Genomic DNA, 8,167 nt, shown 5'->3' on the forward strand with positions numbered 1-8,167 from the left:
TGCCAGTTGCATTGCCTCTGACACACCCATCCCAAATGCCCCAGTCATTGAATCAATCCACCTATAGAGGGTCGTCCCCTCCTGCGCCGAGTCCTCCACCCTCCCAAGCATGATGTCCCTCTCCAAAGATCTGTCCCTCCTTACAACATGTCTAAAATATGTCAGATGAAGCCCCAGAATCCTTACCTCCAGGGAACAGCCTGGTTTAACCCTCTCCAGGATGAATCCTGACACCACACTTATCCTCATAGAGCCCAGCCTCTCGCATAATCTGTTCTGCATACAGGTCCATACTTCAAAATTCTACCTCAGTTGCCCTCTCTGTTAGTCTTCGTGTGTTCTGTTGTACATAGGGTTTTCAGAGGCCTGCTATTTCAGCAGTGGATGGACAATCCTTCTTCCTAGTCTGTCTTAATCTGAATGGTCAGATTTAGAGGAGTATCTGACAGACAAGCAATTAAAATATGTTGTAGAAGAACATAAAGAAAATCATCCATGAAGAAAGCACAAGACATTATTAAGAGAAGAAATATAAGACCAAAATAGATGTCAATAGATATTCTGAAACTTTCATCGGAAATAAAATAAGCCAAACCAAAGGGAATGTTGATGAGGTGAGAGAAGTGAACAGGTAAAGTTAGTAAGGCAAAGTATTATAATTACACATGGAAGAGTTGCTTTTTCATATTCCAGTTAATATTTCTCATTTCCCCCTCTCACTATTTTTCTTCTCTCTCTTCCACATCCTCTCCCTCGTTCTGTTCCTTTTCTACCTCCACTTCTTCTCCTTCCCTTTTTCTTACTCTCAGTTTGTATACTGAAAGTGCTATCAAGAAGCCTGGATTCTGGTAACTCACTTGTTAGCATCCCATCAGAATCAACTTATTACTGACCTTCCAGCAGGCTTCAGAGACTGCCAATTATGTGCGTGGAGGTTGTACTTCTTCCCCCTGAGAGACCACTCTTGAATTCAAACTTCCAGAAACTCAGCTTGTGAGTTAACAGAATTCTGGTAAATGTTGCAATTTCTATATAGTTAATTACGTTCAGCTTAGGCTTCTATGGCTTGATATCCTAATTTTTAAGATTTTTTACAAGAAGATTAATATTATCACATACAAAGCAGAATTATATATAAATTGTATAAAAATTCAACACCTTAGATGTTGAATCAATTCAAGGTATTTCAACTCAAACTTATGTATATAATGACTGTAGATATTTGGCAGGTCAAAGAAAAGTAAGTCTGACAGACTAAACACTCCCTCATCCACTGGAAATATTTAGCCAAGTAATTACTTCACAATGGAATAGGTGCTATCTTTTCTGAATTATGCTGAGAAATGTCCTTGTCACATAGATATTCTGCATGCACTAAGGATAAATCACACTGCCTAAGGGCACAACTATAAATAATACTTATGTTGAATCTGTGGTCATTGTCTAGAACAATGTATCTAACTGCGTATCTGTCTTCATCTGTATACAATAAGTGAAATTCGTTTGTGAATTAGCACCTGTATAAAAAAGTAAATGAAAGATAACTGATTCTTCAAAAGTAACTAGTCCATAATGACAAAAATTCTGTAAGTACTTATAAAATGGGTAAACTTTTAAAAAGCATCACTTTGCTTTACGAATTCTGTACTTTAAAAATCTGTTTAGATATTCTTTCCATATTCCAAGAAGAATCCAGTGCACTTTACAATTTATTTGATGGGGTAAATAAGTAGTGTGAAGTTGGAAGGAAATCCAAAAAGAAAAGAGAGAAAAAGTCATTAAATAAAGGGGGACAAACTGTAAGAAATATAGGTCCAATGTCTTCAATTCCTTAGAGTGGATCACAATCTGGTTTTAGAACATTCAAATGACTGAAAGAATGATCTAAATGTGATGGTTACCAAGATTTTGTGATATATAAGATTCTATGTTCATGACTAAGTAAGTCAATGCAGTAGGTGAAGTATGGTGTTACTCAGAAATAAAATCTCTATGGCCCAGTTTCAGCTCCTGCTTCACCTCTATAAAATGAGTCCCCTAAGACAATGTCTCTAAGAGCCATCAATGCAATGCAAGATGCCATGCATGCCAAAGCACATTCTATAATAGCTGTTCTGTAAGCAGCAGGAGTTCAGCTTTCACTAACTGGATATTTATCATATATCTCTAGATCTAAGAACTGTTTTTATATTTTTAAAGGAAAATGTAGGAATTGTCATATTGTGACTGAACACAATGGGTTCTTTTCTTAGTCAATTGCCAATAAGACAGACAGGTTGCAATATCCATAGCACGTTATTGCAGATCTGAGAGGACAGAATCTTTCAAAACTGTATTCCCATCTAATACTGGTCATCAGTCTTTCTACTTGAGTTAGGTGTTACAGTTCTTAGTAAACAAACAGTTTATGATATAGTTTACGCATGACTGAGAAAAACATCTTCTAAGAAATAAATGCTAATTCAATAATAAATAACTATACAAAATATATTCAAAGAGATAAATGCTAATCCAGAAAAGAATTCCATGCAACTGAGAAAAACAAAGAGGTGAATACTAATCCAGGAAAGATACGTTTTCTTTCCTGGTAAACCAGCAGTTTAAAGTAGTTTACATGACTAAAGAAATAAATAGAAAATTCTAGGGCAAACAATCAGCTCTGCAAGCTGGAGGCAACTGATCTCAGCTTACAACTACTTCATATTTTTTTAATAATTCCAAATTCATCAATACCACCCAATTAATATGATTTTTAAAGGTAAAAAAATCATTAAAGAGTTAAAATTAGGAATGTGGACTATGTAGATTATTAGCTACCTGAGCTAACCATACGAGAATCATACAAAAAGGCACTGCATCCTTCTTAAGAGTTTCTGTAGTATAAGAGCTAGACTTATTTTCCTTGCTTCTCTTTAATTGTGGTTCAGAACAGGTTTCTGTTAAATTGTGCTTCATGGAAGGAAAGCAACACCATTTTTTATTTTTAGAACATATTCCAGTGTATTTCCAGTAAGGACATTTATAATAAATATTTGATTACATTCTTTATCAATCTTCAGTCAAAGCAGGTAAGTTTTTCTTGAAGGAGTTGAATCACTAAGTATAACTTTGATGATTGTTGTTGTTGTTGTTATGTGCCATCCAGTCGCTTGAAAATCATAGCCACCCTGTGAACAACAGCCCTAAACTCTGCTCTGTCCTGTGCCAATCACACTGTCTCTGACACTCCCATCCCGATTAACCCAGTCACTGAATCAATCCACCTCCTGTGCGACAGAATCCACCTTCCCAAGCATGATGTCCTTCTCCAAGGACCAGTCTCCCCTTGCAACATGTCCAAAGTATGTTAGAAGGAGCCTCAGAATCCTTGCCTCCAAGGAGCCACCCGGTTTAACCCTCTTCAGGCTGAAGCTGTTCATTTTCCTTGCAGTCATGGTACTCTCAATGCTCTTCTCCAGCACCACAGCTCAAAGGCATCAATTCTTCTTCTATGCTCCTTGGTCATTGTCCAACTCTCTGCTGCATAACAAGTGATTGCAAAGACCATGGCCTGTATCAGGTGCACCTTAGTCTCCAGAGAGACACCATTGCTCTTCAGTACTTTGGAGAGGTCCTTAACAGCAGACTTTCCCATGGCAATATGCCTTTAATTTCCTGGCTATTGGTGTCAAGAGTGTTGACAGTGGAGCCAAGCAAACTAAAGCTGTGAACAATCTCAATCTCTTCACCATCCATCCTGATGCTGCCAATTGGCTTAGTGGTGAGAATCTTTGTCTTCTTGACATTGAGCCTCAATCCATATTGGAGACTACAGTCCGTGACCCTCAGGAGCAAGTGCTTCAGGTCCTCCTCAGTTTCAGCAAGGAGGGTTGTGTCATCTGCATAACACTGATTGTTGATAGATCTTCCACCAATCTTGACCCCACATTTCTCCTCTTTTTTTCTCCACTTTGATGATTACATAAAGGAAATCTTAAAAATAACTTTGCATTCATAAAGATCCCAGAAGACCTCTCAATAAACACAAAAATTGAATACGATAGAAAACAAGCTTATTGATAGTTCTAATGGAAGAAAATCTGGGCTGGAAGAAGTTGTTGAAAGAAATAAATGAAGTGGAAAATGAGCAATGATCCAAGAAAGTTTGACTTGCTGAAGAAAATGAGAAGTTTTAAATGTAGAAGTTAAATGAAGTTCTCCATGAACTTTTGTTTGATGGTTTTAAGGATATGGACCAGCTAAGTTAGCAGAAGACCCTGAAATTTCTTCTCAAGTAGTTGCTTACAGCTTAAGCTCATCATTCGTAACTCCATTCCCTTCTTAGAAGGACCCCCTCACAATCTTTTGCCTGAAGTACATTTTCCCCAGAATTCCATGGTATATTTAGTCTTCCACAACCAAACTCTGAATGAATATGACTCATACTGACTTGAGTCTTTATGCACACAAAGCATTATACTGATGGTGATTATTTCCTGGGAAATTAAACTAGGAAATACTTCTGATTATTTATCTTTTTTTCTATTGAAGTTTTTATATATACATAGTCAATTGGCCTTTGCTACGTTAGAGTACTTTTCTCTGTTACTGTTTTATTTCTTTTTTAAAAGGAAGAGCAAAATATTACAAAAGCAGCTTTCACTGTAATAACTTTAGATCATTCATGTATTTTTCATACCCCTTCTTCACGCAGGCTGACATCTTGTTCATTCTTTCTGACTGCTGCTCTGTGTTGAACAGATGCTTCTACTGAGATATGATGATTTTTAGATCTTATTCTCAGGAGGCTCCAACTAATTCACAGCCCTTGAGCATAGATGAGGCAGTTAATTTATTCTTCCCATTGGGTTTCACCTTGTGCTTACGTACAACAAATTTTATCTGCCATTATGGTGCCCCCGTTACTGAGTTTTGTTCAGTCCATCTTGGATACTTCCCCTTCCTCTCCTCTCTGGTCTCGAATAACCTAACAATTTTTGTGCCATCAGCACATTTCACCCTCTTTCTCTTCAGTCACATTTGGCACCATTAATAATAGGGATTGTGGCACCATTAATAATAGGGATTGAACTCCATTTCTTGTACTGACTGAGTCTTTGATACTGCAGGGCAGAGAGGCAAAGCGGAAAATGAATGTCAAGATCAAATTTGTGGTAGGTTCCTTCAGCCATTCCTAGACATTCCAGTTTTAAAAAGAGTATTTTGACAATATTATTTTTTTCCTAGGTTTTTCCCCCACACTCAGGACTAAAAAATAAAAATCACAGTTTTAGGGATCATTCTTTACACCTCCCCCTGAAAACTAGGTTATATGTTCCAATAGAAGTTCCAGTCTCATCCATTGAACTCTCTTGAAAGCGTGATTTAGCTCAAAAGAAGCTATCACATGGCCTGTAATAACTATTTTTTTTCTTGCTTCATTTTCATGAAAGAGACTTTATTGAGGGCCCAGGGCCATGGCGTTCAGAAGAAAGCCACCTGCAAGAGGCACGGAAGCCAGTGCAGAGGTGGTTCCTATTTGACCTTCTTCTTGGGGTGCAGGTTGTTGGTGTTCCCACACTTCTTGTGGCGATTGACAGCACAGGGATGCAGGCGAGCGTAACACTTGCGGCAGATCATCTTGTCACATTTATATTTCTGGTCGAGCTGGTGCAAAGAAGGCTCGATAATGCCACCACACAGACGCAGTGCCAGATGCGGGGTGCACTCTTTCTGGGTGTTGTAGTCTGAGAGTGCATGGCCATCCTCTCGCTGTTTGCCTGCACACCTCAGACACTGCTGGTCAGAGGGGATGCCCTCCTTGTCTTGTACTTTGGCTTTGACATTGTCTGTGGTGTCACTGGGCTCAACCTCAAGAGTGATGGTCTTGCCAGTCAGGGTCTTCACAAAGATTTGCATCTCTGTGTCTGCGCTGGCCGCCTCGTTGAAGAGGAAGAGCAGCCTTTAATAAATTTTATCAACCCATCTCTCTTGACTTTCTGATCTGAGCTTTCTCCACTCCCTGTCTCTACTCACTACAGCTGTTCACTTCCCAGCCTCGCCGTCTGCCCCTTATTATCACTGCTCATTTCTCCCAAGCCATCTTGTTTCTTCCTCTTTTCTTGGTGCAATAGCTTGTTTTTGCTCCCTCCCATTAAATTCTCTTCCCTTGATAAAGTCATTGTTTTCTTCTTTTTTGGATTCAAACTCTTCCTGAAATGCCATATCACAAAGGAGGCCTTCACTGATCAACTGTGTCATCCAGTGCACAGCATTATCACCTCACCACCAGGTGTGTGTTGTATGATTTTAGCTCCTGCTCATTTGTGTGCTTCCCGGGTTATCATCACCCTCACCCAATGGTAAGCTTCCAGAGAACAGGGATATGATGGAATGGGGCAATTCTTCCCATTAAGTCCTAGGTCAACGTCAAGTACCTTTATCAGGATGCATGAGTCAATTACTTCTCTTTAACTAAATAAACTAAATTCTGTTAGTGAGGTCTATGTGTTGTTATGGTGCTAAAAAGGTTTTAGCAAACTTCCATACTAATATGAGGTAGGAAGAAAACTTGATTATCTGCTTGCAAAACCTCTGCCAATGAAAGGTCGCATTAGGCTTCTTAATACCTAGTCGTGAGGATGGAAGAACACCTGAAAGCATTTCAATTTTATTCTGCATGAAGTCACCGTGACTCAGAGGGAAACTTGAATTATTGCAACAACATCAAAAAATAACAACTTTAGTTGTTGCTGTTGTTAAGTGTCATCTACCTATCCGTGACTTAAACCAACCCTATATACAACAGAACAGAACCTTGTCTGATACTGTTCTGTCCTGTCTGATGCTGTTGTTTTGTTCTGTCTCTATTGTGTGTAGGCTGGTTCTGTGTTCACTGTATCAATCCCTCTCCTGAGAACAAGCTCAAAAAAAAAGTCAAATTTTGCCATCTTCATTTCTGTGCATCATCTTGGTTGCATTTCTTATAAGACATATGTTTGGTTTTTGTCAACCTTAAAACATGCAATAATCTTTGTTTAGACCACAATTCAAGGTTATCGATTATTTGAAAGTTGTCAGAAATTAAATGGAATACATAAAGATCAAAATTTTAGACACTAGTGAGCTGAAATGTATTAATATTTTCCATTTTTAATCATACAATCATTTCATCTACTATGCCAGAAGGATAAATTGAATAAATATGCTGTTGCGTTCAGTTCCCAAAAGAACACTCCAAGATCTTGAAGTGTAGTGCTATTAGTGATAGAGTAAAACACACATGCATACAATGAAAAATTGTTATTATAACTAAAAGTTAAACTTATACAGCAAACAATAAAATCAAAGATGAAAAATTAAAAAAAAATTCTTCCAACTTCTGCAGCCTAAAATACATCAAGCATGCAATCGAGCAAGATAAATCAATGGTGACATAGCAATTGGTAAATGTAATGCAAAAGTAGGAAACAAAAATGGTTTGTTGGCCAGGAAACAAGGATTTGATGAGAGAAATGAGATAATAAAATTCTTTTCAATCAGTGACTTATTCTTTGTAAATAATCCTTTTCTTAAAAGTAGCATACATAATCACACCCATGTTTATCGAGGCTTTGTTCACAATAGCAAAGAGTTGGAAACAACCTAAGGGCCCATCAACAAACAAATGGATAGAGAAGCTGTGGTATATTCACACAATAGAATGCTGTGCTGCATTGAAAAACAAGGAACTCATGAAATATTATTCAAAATGGGTGACCCTGGAGGATATTATGCTGAGTAAAATATCTCAGATACAAAAGACAAATACTGCACAGTGCCATTGTTGTAAAACAGGACTGACATTGGGGTTTAGGAAAGACTGAGAAAGATGGGATAAATTATGTATACTGCATTGAAACAGGTAAGGGAGAGAACTGTTTAAAGGGGATATGTGATTAGGTGTTATTGTCATGACAGGAGTCCAGAGGGAAGGCTGCATAGTGGAGTGGACCTGGAGGGGGGGATTATAAAACAATGAAAGAGTTTTTCTTATACTTTTCAAAAAGAAGAACTAAATGGAGGGGAGGGGTTGGCAGGAAGAAAAGTGCAACAATGAATGAATGGAAATCCAAAACCTCTGTAAATTTTCATTAAAATTAATTAAAAAATAGCACACACACACACATTGTCTTGGAGGAAGGGCAGC

General features: G+C 38.0%; 1 pseudogene; it reads right to left on the reverse strand.

Moving 5' to 3' along the window:
- Positions 1-5,514: 5,514 nt before the first annotated feature.
- Positions 5,515-5,898, reverse strand: LOC102869482 (annotated as a pseudogene).
- Between the last annotated feature and the right edge of the window lie 2,269 nt (positions 5,899-8,167).

Source organism: Elephantulus edwardii, unplaced genomic scaffold (assembly GCF_000299155.1).
Source record: "Elephantulus edwardii isolate Elephantulus edwardi_28Jun2011 unplaced genomic scaffold, EleEdw1.0 scaffold00125, whole genome shotgun sequence".
In the NCBI taxonomy this organism is placed as follows: Eukaryota; Metazoa; Chordata; class Mammalia; order Macroscelidea; family Macroscelididae; genus Elephantulus; species Elephantulus edwardii.